Raw genomic sequence first — 25,655 nt, 5'->3', positions numbered from 1 at the left:
GTATGGCAGAATAGAAATGTGGTGGTGATAGGGGACTCTAATCCGGGGGATAGATAGCGTCCTCTGCAGCCAAGAACGAGAATCCCGAAGTGTGTGTTGCCAGGGTAAAGGGATATGTCATGAAAGTTGGAGAGGAGCTTGGAAAGGGAGGGGGTAAATCCAGTTGTCCTGGTCGATGCTGGAACAAACGACATAGGTAGAAACAGGAAGGAGGTCCTATTGAAAGAGTATCAGGAGTTAGGCTCTAAATTAACAAGCAGGACCTCGAGGGTAATAATCTCTGGATTATTGCCCGAGCCACATGCAAATTAACATAGAAGCAGAGAGATCAGGAGATTTAACATGTGGCTAAAGGGCTGGTGTGGGAAAGAGGGGTTCCTTTTCATGGGACACTGGCACCAGTTCTGGGGCAGGAAGGAGCTGTAGCGATGGGACGGGCTCCACCTGAACCAGGAGGGGACCCGTGTCCTGGCGGAAAGGGTAAATAGGGAGGTGACAAAGGCTTTAAATCAGTAAGATGGGGGGAGGGATCTACAAGAAACATAACCAGCCTAAATATAAACAAAACAGGAAAAGAGAAAGGATAAATAAGAGAGAACATTGATGGCCAGGGAATAAATAGAGTTATAGAACAGGAGTCTAAAAGGTGGTTATACATAAAGTGAGAGGAAATCCTATTAACATGAGTTAAACTCTCTGTACAGCAATGCACACAGTGTCCATAATAAAACGGGAGCTGAAGTCAATCATGCATTGCGAGGAACCAGACATAGTCGGGATTACTGAGACATGGGCTACAGAAAAATCAGGACTGGGAATTAAACATTGTGGGGTATAACATATTTAGAAAAGATAGAGTGGGAACAGGGGAGATGGAGTAGCTGTACTTATTAGGGATAACATAATGGTGGAATCCCTAAGGATAGAAATAAAAGATAACAAAGGATCAATCACACTGATAGGTGCAATCCCAGACCACCCAATAGTGGAAGGGAGGTGGAGGAAGAAATATGCAGACAGATTAGGGAAATGAGTAAAAAACATAGAATAATAATCACGGGACATTTCAACTACCCCGATATTAATTGGACAGAAGAGGTAGGTAGAGGGGATAATGGAATGGAGTTCCTGCAATGTGTACAGGACTCCTTTCTAACCCAATATGTAAAAAGCCCAACACAGGAAGATTCACTACAGGATATGGTAATGGGGAATGAACCAGAGCAGATAAAATAAGTAAAAGTAGGGGAACATTTAGGCAATACTGACCATAATATAATACCCTTTAAGATGATAATTGAGAAGGACATAGTATGATGAAAACCAGGGTAACAGATTGGAGAAAAGCTGATTTTGAGGGGCTGAGAATAGAACTTGGGAAAATAAAATGGGCAACAATATTGGCAAAAAATGATGTAGAACAGCAAAGGAAAACATTTAAAATAGTCTTCAACAGAGTGCAGGAACAATCAAAAGAAAAGAACAAACTAAACACTAATACGATGCCATGGATGAATAAAGCCATAATGGAAATGTGATAGTAAGGAAAGAGGCATACATTAAGTACATCATCATAGGAAGACCCTCGGAGTCGAGGGTGACTTGCTTCCACACTAATATGAGTTCTCAGGTGACTGATGAGTCCAATGCAGGACCTACAGTCTCTGTCACAGTGGGGCAGATGGTGGTTGGAGGGACAGGTGGATGAGGAGCCTGTGTTGCCGGGCGCTCCTTCCGCTGTCGACGCTTGGCTTCAGCTTGACCTCGGGAAGAGACTCGAGGTGCTCAGCATCTTCCCGGATGCTTTTCCTCCACTTAGGGTTGTCTTGGGCCAGGGATTCCCAGGTGTAGGTGAGGATGTTACATTTTTTCAAGGAGGCTTTGTTGAGGGTGTCCTTGAAGAGTTTCCTCTACCCACCTGGGGCTCGCCTGCCGTGTTGGAGCTCAGAGTAGAGCACTTGCTTTGGGAGTCTCGTGCCAGGCATGCGGACGACATGGCCCGTCCAGCGGAGCTGATCGAGCGTGTTCAATGCTTTGATGCTGGGGATATTGGCCTGAGCGAGGGCACTGATGTTGGTGCAACTATCCTGCCAATGGATTTGCAGGATCTTACGGAGGCAGCGTTGGTGGTACTTCTCCAGTGTTTTGAGGTGCCTGCTGTACGTAGCCCATGTCTCTGTGCCATATAGGAGGGCGGGTATAAAAACATAGAAACAGAGAAAATAGGTGCAGGAGTAGGCCATTCGGCCCTTCGAGCCTGCACCGCCATTCAATAAGATCATGGCTGATCATTCCCTCAGTATCCCTTTCCTGCTTTCTCTCCATATCCTTAGCCATAAGGGCCATATCTAACTCCCTCTTGAATATATCCAATGAACTGGCATCAACAACTCTCTGCGGTAGGGAATTCCACAGGTTAACAATTCTCTGAGTGAAGAAGTTTCTCCTCATCTCAGTCCTAAATGGCCTACCCCTTATCCTAAGACTATGTCCCCTGGTTCTGGACTTCCCCAACATCGGGAACATTCTTCCCGCATCTAACCTGTCCAGTCCCATCAGAATCTTATACGTTTCTATGAGATCCCCTCTCATCCTTCTAAGTGAATGAAAGGCCAGTTGATCCAGTCTCTCCTCTTATGACAGTCCAGCCATACCTGGAATTAGTTTGGTGAACCTTCGCTGCACTCCCTCAATAGCAAGAATGTCCTTCCTCAGATTAGGAGACCAAAACTGAACACAATATTCCAGGTGAGGCCTCACTAAGGCCCTGTACAACTGCAGTAAGACCTCCCTGCTCCTATACTCAAATGCCCTAGCTATTAAGGCGAACATACCATTTGCCTTCTTCACCGCCTGCTGGACCTGCATGCCAACTTTCAATGACTGATAAACCAAGACACGCAGGTCTCGTTGCACCTCCCCTTTTCCTAATCTGCCGCCATTCAGATAATATTCTGGCTTCGTGTTTTTGCCCCCAAAATGTATAACCTCACATTTATCCACATTATACTGCATCTGCCATGCATTTGCCCACACACCTAACCTATCCAAGTCACCCTGCAGTCTCTTAGTGTCCTCCTCACAGCTCACAGTGCCACCAAGTTTAGTGTCATCTACAAACTTGGAGATATTACACTCAATTCCTTCATCCAAATCGTTAATGTATATTGTAAAGAGCTGGGGTCCCAGCACTGAGCCCTGCGGCACTCCACTAGTCATTGCCTGCCATTCTGAAAAGGATCCGTTAATTCCAACTCTCTGCTTCCTGTCTGCCAACCAGTTCTCTATCCACGTCAGTACATTACCCCCAATACCATGCGCTTTGATTTTGCACACCAATCTCTTCTGTGGGACCTTGTCAAAAGCCTTTTGAAAGCCCAAATACACCATATCCACTGGTTCTCCCTTGTCCACTCTGCTAGTTACATCCTCAAAGAATTCCAGAAGATTTGTCAAGCATGATTTCCCTTTCATACATCCATGCTGACTTGGCGCGATCCTGTCACTGCTTTCCAAATGCGCTGCTATTTCATCCTTAATAATTGATTCCAACATTTTCCCCACTACTGATGTCAGGCTAACCAGTCTATAATTACGTGTTTTCTCTCTCCCGCCTTTTTAAAAAAGTGGTGTTACATTAGCTACCCTCGAGTCCATAGGAACTGATTCAGAGTCGATAGACTGTTGGAAAATGATCACCAATGCATGCACTATTTCTAGGGCCACTTCCTTAAGTCCTCAGGGATGCAGACTATCAGCCTTCAATCCCATTAATTTCCCGAACACAATTTCCCACCTAATAAAGATATCCTTCAGTTCCTCCTTCTCACGAGATCCACTGTCCCCGAGTACATTTGGAAGGTTATTTGTGTCTTCCTTCGTGAAGACAGAACCGAAGTATTTGTTCAATTGGTCTGCCATTTCTTTGTTCCCCATTATAAATTCACCTGAATCCGACTGCAAGGGACCTACATTTGTCTTCACTAATCATTTTCTCTTCACATATTTATAGAAGCTTTTGCAGTCAGTTTTTATGTTCCCTGCAAGCTTCCTCTCGTACTCTATTTTCCCTCTCCTATTTAAACCCTTTGTCCTCCTCTGTTGAATTCTAAATTTCTCCCAGTCCGCAGGTTTGCTGCTTTTTCTAGCCAATTTATATGCCTCTTCCTTGGTTTTAACACTATCCTTAATTTTCCTTGTTAGCCACGGTTGAGACACCTTCCCCGTTTTATTTTTACTCCAGACAGGGATGTACACCACTGCTCTGTAGACCATGAACTTGGTGCCGGGTTTGAGGTCCTGGACTTCAAACACTCGCTTCCTCAGGTGACCGACGGCTGCACTGGCACACTGAAGGCAGTGTTGGACCTTGTCATCAATGTCTGCCCTTGTTGACAGTAGGCTCCCGAGGTTTGGAGAATGGTCCACATTGTCCAAGGCCTCGTCGTGGATTTTGATAATTGGGGGGCAGTGCTGTGTGGCGGGGGAGAGGTTGGTAGAGGACCTGTGTCTTACGGATGTTTAGTGTAAGGCTCATGCTCTCGTACGTCTCAGTGAAGGTGTTGATGCTGGCTTGGAGTTCAGCCTCTGAGTGTGCGCAGACACAGGCGTCATCTGCATACTGTAGTTCAATGACGGAGAATGGGACGACCTTGGATCTGGCCTGGAGGCGGCAAAGGTTGAACAGATTCCCGATTGTCCTGTAATTTAGCTCCACTCCAGCGGGGAGCTTGCCGAGGGCGAGATGGAGCATTGCAGCAAGGAAGATCGAGAAGAGCGTTGGTGCGATGACACAGCCTTGCTTGACCGTGGTCCGAACGTGGAATGGGTCTGTGGTGGATCCGTTGGTCAGGATCATGGCTTGCATAGACAGCAGGTGAGTGCATGATAAGGGAGAATATGAAAAGATTAGCAGCTAGAACCTCCACTTTTTTAGCATACTTAACGCCCACTTAACGCCCATTTTACCGCTGAAATGGCGTATAACGCCCAGATATCGCCCATTTTAGCACAAAATGGAAACTGGTGGGCATTCTTCGGAAACTTATCGCCAAGCGTTACTTTTCCCATGTGCTCAACGCCGAGAAAAACTATTACCGCCCGCCCACTTTTCTTGGCCGGAATCAGCAGAATGGGCGAATTCAACGGCCACAATATCGCCCAGCGTTACATTCCATGCGGAATTAATGCCGCGGTTCAATATTAACACCCGGCCACTTTTTTTTGTCGTAAAGAGCATATTTACCCAAACTAGTGGCCATGGAGATCGCTCATCGTTAATTTCACCACCTCGCACACATATCACCCAAAATATCGCTCGCCCAAAAAACCGCCCAGAAAACATGGAACTAACCGAAACAAATCACAGTGTTATGGATGCCATGTTTTACATCACATGTCATGTCCTTTAAAAGGCTGCTAACCTCGGTGGAGTTCCAATGTACTCTGGAGGTCGTTGGAGTTGATGTGAACATCTCTACAAACATCTTGACCATACTGTGACCAATCGGAATTGAATAGGTGTCTTCGTCGGGACATTCATTCTTTGTGACCAATCGGTGGAAAACAGAGCTACTGCAATGGGGCCTGTCCTTTCTCAGCCTCTCTTGGTGACCAAATACATGCAGTAGACTCGACATCACTGAAGGAACGCTCCACTGCATTATGTGCCCAATGTAAGATGTGACAGACAGATGAGGAGGACCAGACGTTACACCCCCCGCAAGTACAGGCAAAAGCATTCTTACCTCGACTTGCCCGACACCACCTGCCTTCTGAGACTGCGCTTCCACAAAGAGGCTATCACTGAGGTATGCCAGCTGATAAGGGCAGATCTGCAGCCTGCCAGCACCATCAGTACTGCACTGTCCGTTGAGGTCAAAGTCACCATGGCACTGTCGTTCTATGCCTCGGGTTCTTTTCAGGCCACAGCTGGTGACATTTGCAGACTATCTCAGCATGCCACACATCACTGCATTAGACAGGTCACTGAAGCCCTGTACGCATGCAGGAGGTACTTGATCAGCTTCCCTATGACCAGGGAGGCACAGAGTGAGAGGGCTCTAGGATTCTCCAGAATTGCAAACTTCCCCAAGGTGCAGGGAGCAATAGACTGCACGCACATCGCGATGCGAGCACCTTTTCAGGATGCAGAGGTTTTCAGGAACCGCAAGGGATTCCACTCCCTGAATGTCCAACTGGTTGTCGACCACTAGCAATTTATACTGGCAGTGAATGCTCAATTTCCAAGCAGCATCCATGATGCTCATTTCCTGCATGAGAGTACTGTATCTGACTTGTTTAACAATCAGCCACAAGGTCAATGCTGGAGGCTTGGTGCAAGATTCCAAAATTTGTGGAAACCCCCCCCCAGTGTTTGGGCTCACTGAAAAGCAAATTCGATTTGGGTCTATTAAATAGAAAGTTTGGGATCCTAAAAGGCATATGGAAGAAATCTACGCATTTTAACCAAGTTTGGGATTTTAAAAGGTGCATGTTGAGTCTGTGAGAAAGGGGCTGCAAGACCAGGGGTGGGTTCAACCTCTGAAAAGCCAGTTTGGATATTGGAGCTAATCAAATTGTCTGGGGAACTGTTTACCCTCAAACCTGCCCCCTAGAAGACATTTACATTTCAACAGTCGACCCAAGGAAGAACAGTTTCAGTCCCAGCACAGAACCCATCCAACACATGCATAATGCTAATCAAGTTTCCGGCCTGCATAGAAAGCTCGGACCTAGGCAGACAACTCGACACCAGAAACTAACTTTAACAATTGCGACTCGAAACCAAAGGATCATTTCAACAATTAACAAGAGCTCGTCAGCTCAGAAAAGTCTATCAACGCCAGAGTAAAACACTTAATCAAGTTTCAGTTAGCTGGCAGCAAAACTTAAACAAAAGAAACGTTAGATTTGGCGCAAAGGTTAAGGAACCTCTCAGAGTATAATTGAGGGCCTATCATACCAAGCGAACTACTCTATTCTGATCATCACTTTGGAATAAGGTCAAGAGCACACAGAGAGAAAACACAGAAAGGAACATCGCAACATCGGAGAAAAGGACTTCAAGAAAACCAATCAGTGGAATAGTTTTCCACTCTACAATTTGTGCCTAGACTATCCAGCGGCAGAGGTCATCTACCATGTCCGGGGTACAGCAAAGCAAACCGGCTACAACCAAAGAACCCCGAAACCGCAAAACAGCCCTCGCTGTCAAAGGATCTGGTGATCATTAATCCCTGGAACCCTAGAGTTCAACCTAGTTAGTGGGAGGTGGGAGGTATTTCTGTTGTGTTTATTACCTGTAATAAAGTATTCCTCATTGTTTAGAACCCTTTTGTAAGATTTCACAGTTTTATTGGAGTGTATTGGTGTTATTTGCTTTCTTGAATAAAACCCAAACCTTCTTTGTACAAAACACCCTGATTAATAAATCCAGGCTCGAGAACCAGGGAGTGGGAGCGACTCGCAACAGCTCTGGGTCAGGGAAGGCAAGCTGTCAGACCCACCACTCCCTACAGAATGGCGAGCCAGCCAGGAGCTTGGTCAAAAGGGGGTGATGCAGTAGACACTGTTTTTGAGGAAAGAAGCAAAATGGAAGAGAGGATTTCCTCTTACATATTTAAGAAAGTAAATATAACAAAGAAATGGGTACTGAACCTACTGCGCGCTGAGCATCCTGTGGACGCTGCAGCCAAATGGACTGAGAGTAAGGACCATCAGCGCTCTGTGGAGAAAGCAATATGGTTAGTCAGCCTACACCGACAGGTCCCGCAATTGGACAAGAAAGTCGAGTCGCTGGAGGCAGACCTCAGGGAGTCCGAGGAACACTCGAGTGCCAGAGCTATCAATGAGGGAGAGATTATTTGAGCAGTTAGGCAAGCAAATGCAAGGGAAACTACGGTTAGTGGAAACACATAGAAATCGCCAGGATTACCTTCAGTGCCAGGTCACCGAAGTGAAGGGTCAAGAACTGGTGTTGCGGGAAGAAAACGCCCGCCTCACCAGGATAATTAAAGAGCAGGAGGAGAAGTTGAGAGATGTCCAGGCAGCTTACAAAGTAGGAAGCACTAGGGGGTTTGAGTCAGGAGACCACGGCCCCTGCCAGCAACAACCTTGCTCTGTCCTAGGCTAAAGGCATGGTATGCCTAATAAGCCCGGGTGCGGCCCGGGTGGACCTGGAAGAGCAGGGGGAAACCGTTCGGTCGCCAGCTGTGGTGCCGGGAAACGACCCGGTTCGGCAGCAGGAGGGGCGAGCGGGGAGGGACTTTTGACCACTACCTGTGGTGCCAGGGTTGGACGGTTGGGCAGCAGGAGGGGCGAGCGGGGAGGGACATTTGACCACTACCTGTGGTGCCGGGGTTGGACCTGGTTGGGCAGCAGGAGGGGCGAGCGGGGAGGGACATTTGACCACTACCTGTGGTGCCGGGGTTGGACGGTTGGGCAGCAGGAGAGGCGAGCGGTTTGTGAGGCGGGCAGGGATTGCGGACCACCACTACCTGTGGCGCCGGGTTTTAGCTCGGTTTGGCAGCAGGGAGCTGTGGGCGAGCCAATGTGGGAAGGGCCGGCACCGGGGCCGATGTGCCCGATCCAGCAGCAAAAGTTTGGCCCACCCAACGGTGGTGGGGGCCAGGGGCCCCTCGAAAGTCACCGTGGTTCCCCACAGCACCCAACAGCTTAGGGTATGGGAAGACCTGGGTAAGCTCACTCACAAAGGGGATCCCTCGGTCCACTTCATGGAGGTGGAACAGGCAGGGGGGATAAACGGTTGCGACGACTCCGAAATGGCAAAAATGCTCCTATTCTCCCTAGACAGTAGAGTATACCAGTCTCTCTCTGCGGAAAGGAAGAGAGGGCAGAGTACATATGCTGCAGTAAGGAAGATGTCTTGAAAATTATGAGCCTAAATGACTGAGTCACTTCTCCCGAGTGGAGAAGTCGATGCAACAGGCAGGGGAAACCCCACAAGCTTTCGCAGACAAGCTGTAGCCCGACTAGGAGAATGCCTGCAGTGGGACCCTCAACCTGGATCACTTGACCCAGGATGAGAAGGCCCATTGGTTCTGGAGCCTGGTGGCAAACAGTTTGCCACGGGTGAAGGCCAAAGCCGAGCTGTGGTTCGATCCTAGGGATCCCAACCGAGGAGTCAGTGATTAGGCAACTAACCCTGGCTTTTAGGAGCAGCCAAAGGACGGAGGAGAACCCACCCAAGGGGAGGATACATGAGATAAGGCCCCACCACTCTACTGAAAGCTGTAGAAGTATCACAGAAACATTTCTATACTCTGGAACAAAAAACGGTTGAGATAGGGGGCGAGATTTCGGAGATCACAGTTCCACCCTGGTGGGATATTTTCAGGAATATAGAGGTCCCTGCCGGGATCAGAATAGCTTCCCACGTTTTAGTTATCTGCCAGCTCGCCATTATTCTTTATTTATGGTGTACTACCTGCAGGGTGAGAGGCAGAGGTTGTCAGTCCCAGTACCAGAGGGTGCTGGACGAGCGCTAGCTGAACTTAAGGATTGTATCAGGGAGGGAAAACACGGAAAAATCGCAGTCACCCGGTGAGGTCCAGTTTAGATCCCACCTGCTGTAAAAGTGCAGAGTTCAAGTGTTGAAATAGTTTTTACTATGTGTGTTTTACTGTGACTTTTTGTGAAACTGGAGTAATGGAGGGCCGTTGGACCCCCTCTATGCTGTAATGTAACTAATGACTGAATTTACCTGTAAATAGCAATACATTTCAAAGGGGAATGTACATTTGGGTTGAGCTAGGTAAATGTCAGGGGAAGGTTTTAGCTCTTGGATTCCAAGAATGTTGTCAACTTAGGATGATACTCTGTGGCACAGAGTGTCAAATAGGGGACTGTAAGATTCCAAAATCCGTGGAAACCCCTCAGTGTTTGGACTCACTGAAAAGGAAATTCGATTTGGGTCTATTAAACAGAAAGTTTGGGATCCTAAAAGGCATATGGAAGAAGTTTACAAGTTTTAACCAAGTTTGGGATTTTAAAAGGTGCATGTTGGGTCTGTGAGAAAGGGGCTGCAAGACCAGGGGTGAGTTCAACCTCTGAAAAGCCAGTTTCGATATTGGAGCTAATCAAATTGTCTGGGGAACTGTTTACCCTCAAAGACATTTACATTTCAACAATCGACCCAAGGAAGAACAGTTTCAGTCCCAGCACAGAACCCATCCAACACATGCATAATGCTAATCAACTTTCCGGCCTGCATAGAAAGCTCGGACCCAGGCAGACAACTTGACACCAGAAACTAACTTTAACAATTGCGACTCGAAACCAAAGGATAATTTCAACAATTGACAAGAGCTCGTCAGCTCAGAAAAGTCTATCAACACCAGAGTAAAACACTTAATCAAGTTTCAGTTAGCTGGGCAGCAAAACTTAAACAAAAGAAACGTTAGATTTGGCGCAAAGATTAAGGAGCCTCTCAGAGTATAATTGAGGGCCTATCGTACCAAGCGAACTACTCTATTCTGACCATCACTTCGGAACAACAAGGTCAAGAGCATACAGCGAGAAAACATAGAAAGGAACATCGCGACATCGGAGAAAAGGACTTCAAGAAAACCAATCAGTGGAACAGTTTTCCACTCTACAATTTGTGCCTAGACTGTCCAGTGGCAGAGGTCTTCTACCACGTCCGGGCTACGGCAAGGCAAACCGGTTACAACCAAAGAACCCCGAAACCGCAAAACAGCCCTCGCTGTCAAAGGAGGGATCTGGTGACCATTAATCCCTGGAGCCCTAGAGTTTGACCTAGTTAGAGAGTAGGTGGGAGATGTTTCTGTTGTGTTTATTACCTGTAATAAAGTATTCCCCATTGTTTAGAACCTTTTGTAAGATTTCACAGCTTTATTGGAGTGTATTTGTGTTATTTGTTTCCTTGAATAAAACCCAAATCTTCTTTGTACAAAACAGTTGTCTGCTACACTTTATGACACCCTGATTAATAAGTCCAAGCTTAGAACCAGGGAGTGGGAGTGACTCGCAACAGCTCTGGTCAGGAAGGTAAGCTGACAGACCCCCTACATTGGGGACAAAGGATATGGCCTCACCACCTGGCTGATGACCCCCCCACATGACACCCACACCGAGGCTGAGGCGATCTGAGAGCCATGGAGCAACTCGCAATATCGTGGAGAAAAACATTGGAGTGCTGAAGCAGTGCTTTAGATGCCTAGACTACTCAGGATGCGAGCTCCAATACCAACCTGAGCAGGTAGCTCAATTCGTGATGGCGTGCTCCATGCTACACAACTTGGCTATCAGGAGGGGACAAGAATTGCCTGATGAGTCTGACAGTCCATCTCACCAGAGAGAGGAAGAGGAGGACGAGGAGGCGGCCGCTGACAACAGCCCGGACAATCAGGCTGATGTTGAAGCCATTCCCCCGCCCCCCTGTAGACCACATGAAAGAGCCCATGGTGGCATGATAGCTGCAAGAGCCTTACGTCAGGAGCTCATCAATGATCGCTTTGCCTGAAAGAACGTTGGTGTTATTTACAAGGCTGACACACTGCTGGGTGTGCAGGTCATACCTCAATAGTGGGCATCACCTTGGTGATAGTTAAAGTTTAAGTTGATTGAAGTTAAGTGCAATTAAACCCTTTGGTGTTAAGGAATCACCAGCGTGTAATGGCGCAGCTATCTGAGTCAATGTGCTACAAGGTTTTGTTGAATAACAAACATTTAAACTGAACATTAGTCTGAAATCATCAGTATTTCTGTACAAACCAACCCTTTCCCCACCGCCTCCCCCCCCCCCGCCCCCCACTTCTCCTCCCCACCTCTACCCCTTCCCCTTCCCCTCCCGACTCCAAGCTGCTTGGCCGAGGATGTCCTCAGGCGATGCGTGATTGGGGGGAGGTGGGGGGATGATGGCTGAAACGCTGCTTGGACGGATACGGGAGAGGACGGTCCTGAGGTGGGAGCGTGCTCCAAGCCAGAAGCAAGATGTTGCTCCTGGTTCTTGTGTCATTGGCAATGGGGGGTGCAGCACCTTGGGGTGCAGTGCCGCGCTCCGGGACCACTGGATGTCCACTGCCACCAGTGTTCCTGTCTACCAGCTCCAGGGCCTCCTCCATCCCTTCCATGTTATATATTATTTGTTGGACAAAAACTCAGTGCTAACTATGTTAGAAACATAGAAACATAGAAAATAGTTGCAGGAGTAGGCCATTCGGCCCTTTGAGCCTGCACCGCCATTCAATGAGTTCATGGCTGAACATGCAACTTCAGTACCCCATTCCTGCTTTCTCACCATACCCCTTGATCCCCCTAGTAGTAAGAACTTCATCTAACTCCCTTTTGAATATATTTAGTGAATTGGCCTCAACAACTTTCTGTGGTAGAGAATTCCACAGGTTCACCACTCTCTGGGTGAAGAAGTTTCTCCTCATCTCGGTCCTAAATGGCTTACCCCTTATCCTTAGATTGTGACCCCTGGTTCTGGACTTCCCCAACATTGGGAACATTCTTCCTGCATCTAACCTGTCTAAACCCGTCAGAATTTTAAACGTTTCTATGAGATCCCCTCTCATTCTTCTGAACTCCAGTGAATACAAGCCCAGTTGATCCAGTCTTTCTTGATATGTCAGTCTCGCCATCCCGGGAATCAGACTGGTGAACCTTCACTGCACTCCCTCAATAGCAAGAATGTCCTTCCTCAAGTTAGGAGACCAAAACTGTACACAATACTCCAGGTGTGGCCTCACCAAGGCCCTGTACAACTGTCGTAACACCTCCCTGCCCCTGTACTCAAATCCCCTCGCTATGAAGGCCAACATGCCATTTGCTTTCTTAACCGCCTGCTGTACCTGCATGCCAACCTTCAATGATTGATGTACCATGACACCCAGGTCTCGTTGCACCTCCCCTTTTCCTAATCTGTCACCATTCAGATAATAGTCTGTCTCTCTGTTTTTACCACCAAAGTGGATAACCTCACATTTATCCACATTATACTTCATCTGCCATGCATTTTCTCACTCACCTAACCTATCCAAGTCACTCTGTAGCCTCATAACATCCTCCTTGCAGCTCACACTGCCACCCAACTTAGTGTCATCTGCAAATTTGGAGATACTACATTTAATCCCCTCGTCTAAATCATTAATGTACAATGTAAACAGCTGGGGCCCCAGCACAGAACCTTGTGGTACCCAACTAGTCACTGCCTGCCATTCTGAAAAGTACCCATTTACTCCTACTCTTTGCTTCCTGTCTGCCAACCAGTTCTCAATCCATGTCAGCACACTACCCCCAATCCCATGTGCTTTAACTTTGCACATTAATCTCTTGTGTGGGACCTTGTCGAAAGCCTTCTGAAAGTCAAAATACACCACATCAACTGGTTCTCCCTTGTCCACTCTACTGGAAACATCCTCAAAAAATTCCAGAAGATTTGTCAAGCATGATTTCCCTTTCACAAATCCATGCTGACTTGGACCGATCATGTCACCTCTTTCCAAATACGCTGCTATGACATCGTTAATAATTGATTCCATCATTTTACCCACTACCGATGTCAGGCTGACCGGTCTATAATTCCCTGTTTTCTCTCTCCCTCCTTTTTTTAAAAGTGGGGTTACATTGGCTATCCTCCACTCCATAGGAACTGATCCAGAGTCTATAGAATGTTGGTAAATGACTGTCAATGCATCCGCTATTTCCAAGGCCATCTCCTTCAGTACTCTGGGATGCAGTCCATCAGGCCCTGGGGATTTATCGGCCTTCAATCCCATCAATTTCCCCAACACAATTTCCTGACTAATAAGGATTTCACTCAGTTCCTCCTCCTTACTTGACCCTCTGACCCCTTTTATATCCGGAAGGTTGTTTGTGTTCTCCTTAGTGAATACCGAACCAAAGTACTTGTTCAATTGGTCTGCCATTTCTTTGTTCCCCGTTATGACTTCCCCTGATTCTGACTGTAGGGGACCTACGTTTGTCTTTACTAACCTTTTTCTCTTTACATATCTATAGAAGCTTTTGCAGTCCATCTTAATGTTCCCTGCAAGCTTCCTCTCGTACTCTATTTTCCCTGCCCTAATCAAACTCTTTGTCCTCCTCTGCTGAGTTCTAAATTTCTCCCAGTCCCTGGGTTCGCTGCTATTTCTGGCCAATTTGTATGCCACTTCCTTGGCTTTAATAATATTCCTGATTTCCCTTGATAGCCACGGTTGAGCCACCTTCCCTTTTTTATTTTAACGCCAGACAGGGATGTACAACTGTTGTAGTTCATCCATGCGGTCTCTAAATGTCTGCCATTGCCCATCCACTGTCAACCCCTTAAGTATCATTCGCCAATCTATCTTAGCCAATTCACGCCTCATACATTCAAAGTTACCCTTCTTTAAGTTCTGGACCATGGTCTCTGAATTAATTGTTTCATTCTCCATCCTAATGTAGAATTCCACCATATTATGGTCACTCTTCCCCAAGGGGCCCCGCACAACGAGATTGCTAATTAATCCTCTCTCGTTACACAACACCCAGTATAAGATGGCTTCCCCCCTAGTTGGTTCCTCGACATATTGGTCTAGAAAACCATCCCTTATGCACTCCAGGAAATCCTCCCCCCATCGTATTGCTTCCAGTTTGGTTATCCCAATCTATATGCATATTAAAGTCACCCATGATAACTGCTGCACCTTTATTGCATGCACCCCTAATTTCCTGTTTGATGCCCTCCCCAACATAACTACTACTGTTTGGAGATCTGTACACAACTCCCACTAATGTTTTTTGCCCTTTGGTGTTCTGCAGTTCTACCCATATAGATTCCACATCATCCAAGCTAATGTCCTTCCTAACTATTGCATTAATCTCCTCTTTAACCAGCAATGCTACCCCACCTCCTTTTCCTTTTATTCTATCCTTCCTGAATGTTGAATACCCGTGGATGTTGAGTTCCCAGCCCTGATTATCCTGGAGCCACGTCTCTGTAATCCCAATCACATCATATATGTTAACATCTATTTGCACAGTTAATTCATCCACCTTATTATGGATACTCCTTGCATTAAGACACAAGCCTTCAGGCTTGTTTTTTTAACACCCTTTGTCCTTTTAGAATTATGATGTAGTGTGGCCTTTTTTGTTTCTTGCCTTTTTTTACTCGGCCTTCCACTATTGCTTTTTACCTTTCTACCATCTGTTTCTGACTCCATATTACTTTGCCCTATCTCGCTGCATTGGTTCCCATCCCCCTGCCATATTAGTTTAAACACTCCCGAACTGCATTAGCAAATGTTACCCCCAGGACATCAGTTCCAGTCCTGCCCAAGTGCAGACCATCCCTTTTGTACTGGTCCCACTTCCCCCAGAACTGGTTCCAATGTCCCAGGAATTTGAATCCCTCCCTCTTGCACCACTGCTCAAGCCACGTATTTATTCTGACTATCCTGCTCCCTCTACTGATTAGCACGTGGCACTGGTAGCAATCCAGAGATTACTACCTTTGAGGACCTACTTTTTAATTTAACTCCTAGCTCCCTAAATTCAGCATGTATGACCTCTTCCCACTTCTTACCTATATCGTTGGTACCTACATGTACCACGACAACTGGCTGTTCACCCTCCCTCTCCTTGACCCTTGCACCAGGGAGGCAACATACCATCCTGGAGTCGCGGTTGCGGCCGCAGAAACTCATATCTATCCCCCTTACAATAGAGTCCCCTATCACTATAGCTCTCCCACTCTTTTTCCCGCCATTCTGTGCAGCAGAGCCACCCATGGTGCCATGAATCTGGCTGCTGGTGCCTTCATCTGATAAGTCATCTCCCCCAACAGTATCCAAAACGATATATCTGTTTTAGAGGGAGATGACCGCAGGGGATTCCTGCACTACCTTCCTGCTCTTGCCTTGTCTCTTGGTCACCCATTCACTATCTGTCCTAACCCTTACCTGCGGTGTGACCAACTCACTAAATGTGCTATCCACAACATTCTCAGTATCGCGCATGCTCCAGAGTGAATCCATCCGCAGCTCAGTGCCATCATGCGGTCTGTCAGGTGCTGCAGCTGGACACACTTCCCACACACATAGTAGTCAGGGACACTGCAAGATATGGGTCCGAGCTCTCCTGCCATGACTTAACCCTTAAATTAATTTACTTACTAAAATTTACTTAAACACCAAACAACTACTTAGTAGTTCACTGCCAATTAAACCAATCTAAAAGTCAGTCTAAAAGAGAGTTATACTTACCAGTCGAACAGGCATCCACTTACCAGCTTGGCTGTGACGTCACCTCTCAATTTCGCACCCCTCTATCTTTGTCTGCAACTGGTTGGGCTGGTCTCTGAGCCTCCATCTCCTACTCTTGCGCTCCTTATCAGCTGCTCTAGTGTCAGCACTGGTAGGAAAAACAAGACAAAACAGCACCTGCCACCCCTACTTGCCCTTAAAACTCACCCACTTACCAAAGTCACGAATGCCACTCTATGCTGCTGCACTCTTGGTATTTAGTAGGCTTTTTGCTGCTAGTGACTCTCCATCATGTCTCCCACAACAGCTAGACAAGCACACACCACAGCCACACACGCTTTCAGTGCCTCTGAGCTCCCTCTCTCTCTGTCTCCTCTTCTGTGCATGTCATGATGACCCTTGACCTCCTGAATCGCGGTAATCGAGCGTTGCCATGCCGCTGCTAAGGACAGTCACACTTTACGGCAGTAGGTCAAAAAAATGTAACCCATTTGATATCGCTCGCGGTAACACCCATTTTCAAAAATGTAAACTAGGTTTTTTGAGAATGGGTGAGAAGTCGGCAATCAGAAAACCTTTTTTTAATGCCCACACAAGAAATAACGCCCATTTTTGGGCGATAAGCACAAAAGTGGAGGTTCTAGCACTAGGAGAGAAGTTAAAAAAACAATTTGAAGGCAAAGAGGAGCTATGAAATTAAATTATCTAGGAACATAAACAAAATAATAAAATATTTTACAGGCACATCAATAAAAAAAGGAAGGTTGGAATGGGAATAGGGCCATTAAGGAATAGACAGAATAATATCATACAATAGAGAGATGGCAGAAATAATAAATAATTATTTTGCTTCAGTATTTACCAGGGAGATAGAACAGGTGGACATGACATTGGATGATGAGATTAGTACATTTAAAATAAAAAGAGGGGATATATTAAATAAACTAATCAAACTCAAAGAGGTTAAGGTCATAAGAACATAAGAATTAGGAGCAGGAGTCGGCCATTCGGCCCATTGAGCCTGCTCCGCCATTAAATGAGATCATGGCTGATCTTCAAACTCAACTCCACTTTCCTGCACTGTCCCCATATCCCTTGATTCCATTACTATTTAAAAATCTATGTCTCTCAGTCTTGAATATACTCAATGACTGAGCCTCCATAGCCTTCTGGGGCAGAGAATTCCAAAGATTCACCACCCTCTGAGTGAAGAAGTTTCTCCTCATCTCAGTCCTAAATGGCCGACCCCTTATTCTGAGACTGTGACCCCTGGTTCTAGCCCGGGAACAGTTTGCGCCTCAGTCATCAAAATTGGGCAGCTGGGCCCTGAGACTGGGGCACAGCACAAAGGGAGTTGTAAACCTCTCTTCGAGCATTATCATGGGACAACCCTTTAATCCCATGAACCCTGCTAAAACCCCTGGTCCAGATGAATCATGTTAAAATAATCTAGAGAAGAGATAGCAGAGGCATTACTACACATATTTAATAATTCGTTAGAAAAAGGTGTAGTGCCAGAGGACTGGTGGATAGCTAACATAATACCTATATTGAAGAAGAGGGATAGAACATATTCATGGAATTATAGACCAGTCAGCTTAACATCGGTGATGCAAAAAAATAATAGAATCCCCACTAAAGGAGAAAATTGAAGAACATCTAGAAACCAAAATTATAATAACAAATAGTCAGCATGGATTTCAAAAGTGAAATTCTTGCTTGACCAACCTCATTGAATTTTTTGAAGAGGTAGTAGAGAGAGTAAACAAGGGTGATGCAGTAGATGTAATTTATCTAGATTTTCAAAAGGCCTTTGATAAGGTCCCCCATAATAGACTAATGAACAAGGTCAGAGAATGCGGAGTCAGAGGACAAGTAACAGAATGGATCATTCACTGGCTTCCAGACAGAAAGCAGAGAGTAGGGGTAAAGAGCAGCTATTCACGGCGGCAGAAGGTGGGTAGTGGTGTTCCACAAGGATCAGTGCTGAGACCACTGTTGTTCACAATTTATATTAACGATTTAGAGTTTGGAATCAAAACCAAAATTTCTAAATTTGCAGAGGGATAGTCAATTCTGAGGAGGACTGCAACAAATTACAGGGGACATTAATAAACTTGCAGAATGGGCAAATGAAGTTGAACACAGATAAATGTGAGATATTATATTTTGCAGGAAGAATGGGGAGGTCACTTATTACTTGGAAGCTGCGAGTCTGGTTGGGGTAAAGGAACAAAGGGATCTCAGAGTACAAATACACAAATCACTAAAAGTTGTGAGGCCATAAAAAAGCAAATCAATCACTGCGGTTTACTTCCAGAAGGATAAATTTGAAAAGTAGGGAAGTTATGCTAAACCTGTATCGAACCTTGGTTCGACCACACTTGGAGCACTGCGTACAGTTCTGATCACCATATCACCATTAAAGGATAGAGAGGCACTGGAGAGGGTGCAGAGAAAATTTACAAGGATATTACAAGAAATGAGAGAGTATATATATCAAGAAAGGATGAACAGGCTGGGTCTCTTTTCTGTTGAAAAAGAAGGCTGAGAGGTGACCAAAAAGAGGTCTTTAAAATTATGAAAGCTTTTGATAGAGTGGATTCAGAGAGCCATAAAAAACTGACAGAGACCCAATACACCAAGAGAGAGACCCAACTCACCGAGAGAGAGACCCAACTCACCGAGAGAGAGACCCAACTCACCGAGAGAGAGAGACCCAACTCACCGAGAGAGAGACCCAACTCACCGAGAGAGAGAGACCCAACTCACCGAGAGAGAGACCCAACTCACCGAGAGAGAGAGACCCAACTCACCGAGAGAGAGAGACCCAACTCACCGAGAGAGAGACCCAACTCACCGAGATAGAGAGACCCAACTCACCGAGAGAGAGAGAGAGACCCAACTCACCGAGAGAGAGAGAGAGACCCAACTCACCGAGAGAGAGACCCAACTCACCAAGAGAGAGAGAGAGACCCAACTCACCAAGAGAGAGAGAGAGACCCAACTCACCGGGAGAGAGAGAGAACCAACTCACCAAGAGAGAGAGAGACCCAACTCACCGAGAGAGAGAGACTCAACTCACCGAGAGAGAAAGACTCAACACACCGGGAGAGAGAAACCTAGCTCACCGAGAGAGAGAGACTCAACTCACCGAGAGAGAGAGAGACCCAACTCACCGAGAGAGATAGACCCAACTCACCGAGAGAGAGAAAGAGAGACCCAACTCACCGAGGGGGTCAACAGCACAACCCCCTCCCCCACACACTCACCTACCAACAATCAGTACCAAACACGAGGCAGACCTCCCATTCCTAGCTTCACCTCACCCCCTGGAGAAGAAGCAAGTGATAGGCCGAGTAATTATGGGCCAGTCAGCCTAACCTCAGTGGTGGGAAAATTATTGGAAAATATTCTGAAGGACAGGATAAATCATCATTTAGAAAGACACAGATTAATCAGGGACAGTCAGCACGGATTTGTTAAGGGAAGGTCGTGTCTGACTAACTTGATTAAATATTTTGAGAAGCTAACAAATACGGTCGATGAGGGTAGTGTATATGGACTTTAGTAAAGCTTTTGCTAAGGTCCCACATGGTAGACTGGTCATGAAGGTTAAAGCCCATGGGATCCAGGGCAAAGTGGCAAGTTGGATCCAAAATTGGCTCAAAGGCAGGAAGCAAAGGGTAATGTTTGATGGGTGTTTTTGTGACTGGAAGGATGTTTCCAGTGGGGTTCCACATGGCTCGGTGCTGGGTCCCTTGCTTTTTGTGGTTAACATCAATGATCTAGACTTGAATGTAGGGGGTATGATTAAGAAGTTTGCAGATGACACTAAAATCGGCTGTGTGGTTGATAATGAAGAAGAAAGCTGCGGACTGCAGGAAGATATCAATCAACTTGTGGGCAGAACAGTGGCAAATGGAATTTAATCCAGAGAAGTGTGAGGTAATGCATTTGCTGAGGGCTAACAAGGAAAGGGAATATACAATAAATGGTATGACACTGAGAAGTGTAGAGGAACAAAGGGACCTTGGAGTGCAGGTGCACAGATCCCTGAAGGTACCAGGCCAGGTAGATAAGGTGTTTAAGAAGGCATACGGAATGCTTGCCTTTATTAGCCGAGGCATAGAATACAACAGCAAGGAGATTATGCTTGAACTGTATAAAACACTGGTTAGGCCACAGCTAGAGTACTGTGTGCAGTTCTGGTCACCACATTACAGGAAGGATGTGATTGCACTGGAGAAGGTACAGAGGAGATTTACAAGGATGGTCCCAGGAGTGGAGAATCTTAGCTATGAGGACAGATTGGATAGGCTGGGTTTGTTTTACTTGGAATAGAGGAGGCTGAGGGGAGACCTCATTGAGGTGCATAAAATTATGAGGGACTAAGATATTGTAGATAGAAAGGGCCTATTTCCCTTAGCAGAGGGGTCAACAACTAGGGGGCATAAATTTAAAGTAATTGGTAGGAGGTTTAGAGGGTTTTCGGGGGAAATGTCTTCACCCAGAGGGTGGTGGGGGTCTGGAACTCACTGCCTGAAAGGGTGGTAGAGGCAGAAACCCTCACCACATTTAAAAAGTACTTGGATATGCACTTAAAGTGCCGTAACCTACAGGGTTACGGACCGAGAGCTGGAAAGTGGGATTTGGCTGAATCATCATCATCATAGGCAGTTCACATTTAGGGCCCAAGTTTTGGATGTCCTCCCAGAGCAACGCATTCCGCGAGGCCCGCCTAATTTTTAGAATAAAAAAGCGCCTAAAACTTACCTTGCGATTCTCCGAGTCCAGCAGGCCTGTTTCACAGTCAATGCAGCGCAACACAGGCAGCTGTGGGCGGAGCTACAGCCCTGCGTCAAAAACAGTGCCGGCAGCTGCGCGCGTGCGCAGTAGCTCCTGGCCCTCCCAGCGCATCCTGTCTCCGGGCGACCCTATCCCTGGCCAAAGGGACGTTGCCCCTATCCTGGGCCAAGTGGCCTTGGTGCAGGGGTCCGCCAACCAGCAGCTCTTCGGTGGTGGGCCCCGCCCGAACACTTCCTCAGCGGGCTGTTGGAGGGCTCCCGGTGCTGCAATAGGTGAGTAGAAACTTTTAATTTTTTAGTTATTTATTGATTTTTTTTTAATATTTTATTTTATTATTTTTTATTTTAAAATTTTTTTTTTGATTGATTGATTTATTTGTTGATTTATTGATTTATTTATCATTTATTATTGATGATGTCTCTTTATTGGTAAAAGTGAAGTGTTTAATGCTTTGTAAAATCCCCGAACTTCCCTCTAACTTCCCTTCCCCCCATCTCTCGCTACCTGCGCCTAATTTATAAAGTGTAGGCAAGGTGTTTCTGAGTGTACAAAAATTGACATTTACTCCGTTCTAAGTTAGCTTGGAGTAAGTTTTCGCTGCCTAAACTTGCAAAACAGGCGTAAGTGGCTGCTAACGCCCCCTTTTGAAAAAAAAACTGTACTAAAATGAAACTATTCTAACTAACTGAAACTGGAGCAAACTAAATGCCGAGAATTGCGATTTCTAAGATACTCCATACTAAACTAGTTGCTCCAAAAAGATAGGAGCAACTCAAGCCGGCACTTGGGGCCATTGAATGAGTCCTTAGGTGGCTGAACAGTCCAATACGAGAGCCACAGTCCCTGCCACAGGTGGGACAGATACTTGTTGAGGGTAAGGGTGGGCGGGACTGGTTTGCCGCACGCTCTTTCCGCTGCCTGCACTTGATTTCTGCATGCTCTCGGCGATGAGACTCGAGGTGCTCAGCTCCCTCCCGGATGCACTTCCTCCACTTAGGGCAGTCTTTGGCCAGTGACTCCCAGGTGTCGGTGGGGATGTTGCACTTTATCAGGGAGGCTTTGAGGGTGTCCTTGTAATGTTTCCTCTGTCCACCTTTGGCTCGTTTGCCATGAAGGAGTTCTGAGTAGAGCGCTTGCTTTGGGAGTCTCGTGTCTGGCATGCGAACAATGTGGCCTGCCCAGCGGAGCTGATCAAGTGTGGTCAGTGCTTCAATGCTGGGGATGTTGGCCTGATCGAGGACGCTAATATTTGTCCGCTTTCCGACCCTTCCGATTCGTATACCAGCCGAGCTGCCATTTTTCTGCACATGCGGGCCAGATGCCCTGTATAGTCGCAGTTTCTGCAAACAGCATGCTGAAATCGACACCCCCTTGATGATTGCCTTCCTCCACATCTCCAGCACAGACCGCTTCCATTGTTTCCAAAGGATGAGCTGCGTCTGGCTGATCTCTCTTGAGCTTCTCTCAGTTTGTAGTTGATTGCTCGCATTGTGGGTTGATGAGGTGTGAACGGCCGTTCATGTGGCCCTTGATGGCTTCTGGCGCCACTGCCTGCTGTTGAGGGCCTGCTCTCCTGCCTTTGTCTGTGTGTGTGGGCATAGCGGCTTGTTTCACTCTGTGAACCCCTTGTTCCGATGTTTCGTTAGTTGTCGTACCCGCAGTATAGATCAACCTCGTTTCTTCTTCTCCTGCCAAGAATGTCTGTGCAACCAGTGCTGCTGCCTCTAGGGTCAAGTTCTTGGTCTCTGTGAGCTTTCGGAATATGCCTGCGTGGCCTATTCCTTCAATAAAAAAGTCTCTCAGTACTTCTCTCCTTAGTTCATCGGAGAACTCACATAAGAGACACATGACAATTGGAAGAAGGGCAACGAACTCTCCCAGTATCGTGGTTCACAGCGTGAAACAAGCTGTTACCCCCACACAAGCCATCAAGGGCCACAGGAATGGCCGTTCACACCTCATCAACCCACAATGCAAGCAATCAACTATAAACTGAGAGAAGCTCAAGAGAGATCAGCCAGATGCAGCTCATCCTTTTGAAACAATGGAAGCGGTCTGTGCTGGAGATGTGGGGGAAGGCACTCATCAAGGGGGTGTCGATTTCAGCATGCTGTTTGCAGAAACTGCGACTATACAGGGCATCTGGCCTGCATGTGCAGAAAAACGGCAGCTCGGCTGGTATACGAATCGGAAGGGTCGGAAAGCGAACCAGAAGACGGTGGGGACAGTACCCGGGACACCGAGGTACAGCGGGTTAACACGATCAATGGCCACTGCTCTTACAACAAGACGCCTCCAATAATGATGAGGGTCCTACTCAATGGGATACCCGTCAACATGGAGCTGGATAGGGGAGCGAGTCAATCTCTCATGAGCGCTCAACAATTTGAACAACTGTGGCCGCACAAAAGAGACAGACCAAAGCTCACAATGGTCGACACCAAACTAAGGACCTATACCAAAGAAATCGTACCAGTCCTTGGCAGCGCCATGCTCTCAGTCACACACAAAGGGACAGTGAACTGACTTCCCCTGTGGATTGTCCCCGGAGATCTCCCAGCACTGCTGGGGAGAAGCTGGCTGACAAAACTAAACTGGAAATGGACCTCTTGCTCAACAGTTCTAAGTCGATTTGAACATCTCTTTCAGCCAGGTGTGGGCACCTTCAGGGGGCTAAAGTCAAAATCTACATCACACAGGATGCTAGACCGGTCCATCACAAGGCTAGAGCTGTGCCCTATGTGATGAGGGAAAAGATTGAACACGAACTAGACAGGCTTCTGCGGGAAGGCATTATATCACCCGTCGAATTTAGCGACTGGGCAAGTCCCATCGTCCCAGTCATGAAGCCTGATGGATCCGTACGAATCTGTGGGGACTACAAATCTACCATAAACAGAGTCTCCCTACAGGACCAATACCCGCTGCCCAGAGCGGAGGACTTATTTGCCACATTGGCTGGAGGAAAACTTTTCTCAAAACTAGATCTCACATCTGTATATGACGCAAGAATTGACCGTCAAGTATAAGCTACTCACCACCATCAACACACATCGAGGCCTTTTTAATGTATAATCGATGCCCATTTGGCATCAGGTCGGCAGCTGCCATATTCCAGCGCAACATGGAGAATCTGCTCAAGTCCATCCCGGGGACGGTTGTATTTCAAGACGACATACTTATCACATGCAGGGACACCGACTCCCACCTTCGCAATTTGGAGGAAGTACTAAAGCGGTTGGATCGGGTAGGCCTAAGAGTCAAGAAATCCAAGTGCCTGTTTCTCGCGCCTGAGGTTGAATTTTTGGGCAGAAGGATTGCTGCTGATGGAATCCGCCCAACAGAGTCCAAAACCGAAGCAATTCGCCTGGCACCCAGGCCCCGGAATGTCTCAGAACTGTGCGCCTTTCTCAGGCTATTCAATTACTTTGGGAACTTTATGCAGAACTTCAGCACGCTGCTGGAGCCTCTCCACGTGCTACTCAGAAAGGGGTGCGATTGGTTTTGGAGGAACGCCCAGGAATGCGCCTTCAATAAGGCACACAACCTTCTGTGTTCCAACAGTGTTTTGGCTTTCTTTGATCCAGGTAAAAAGCTAGTTCTTACATGTGATGTGTCAGTGTACGGGGTCGGGTGCGTTTTACAACTTGTCAATAGTGCGGGTAAATTACAACCCATAGCTTAAGCCTCCAGGTCACTTTCGTGGGCGGAACACGGGTACGGAATGGTGGAGAAGGAGGCACTCGTGTGCGTGTACGGTGTCAAAAAGATGCACCAATACCTTTTCGGGGCCAAGTTCGCATTAGAAACTGACCACAAGCCCCTCACATCCCTACTATCCGAGAGCAAGGCAATAAACGGCAACGCCTCGGCGCGCATTCAACGGTGGGCACTCATGCTGGCCTCTTACGATTACACCATAAGGCACAGACCAGGCACAGACAACTGTGCCGACACACTTAGCAGGCTACCCCTGGCGACCACGGAAGGGTCTGACGAACAGGACTGTGAGATAGTCATGGCAATCAATGCCTTTGAGTCCACAGGTTCGCCCATGACGGCTCGCCAAATCAGAGCCTGGACGACCAGCGACCCCACGTTATCCCTAGTAAAAAGATGTGTCTTAACTGGTGACTGGGCAGAGGCTCGCGATGCCTGCCCCAAGGAGATCAAACCTTTCCATCGGCGCATGCATGAGCTGTCACTACAAGCAGACTGCCTGATGTGGGGCAGCCGAGTAGTTATGCCTCTGCGAGGCAGAGAAGTCTTTGTCCGGGAGCTCCACCGTGAGCACCCGGGGATCGTTCTCATGAAGGCCATAGCCAGATCCCACGTCTGGTGGCCTGGCATTGATGCGGACTTGGAGCCCTGCATCCAAAACTGCACCATTTGTACCCAACTCAGTAATGCCCCCAGGGAGGTCCCCCTGAGCCCCTGGCCCTGGCCTACCAAACCGTGGTCGCGGGTGCATATAGACTATGTGGGCCCATTCATGGGTCAAATGTTCCTCGTAGTTGTAGATGCATTTTCAAAGTGGATCGAATGCACCATTTTAAACTCGAGCACCACCTCCACCACTGTGGAGAGCCTTGGAACCATGTTCGCAATGCA

Source organism: Pristiophorus japonicus, chromosome 14 (genome assembly GCF_044704955.1).
Source record: "Pristiophorus japonicus isolate sPriJap1 chromosome 14, sPriJap1.hap1, whole genome shotgun sequence".
NCBI lineage: Eukaryota > Metazoa > Chordata > Chondrichthyes > Pristiophoridae > Pristiophorus > Pristiophorus japonicus.
Note: the sequence above shows the minus strand (reverse complement) of the source record.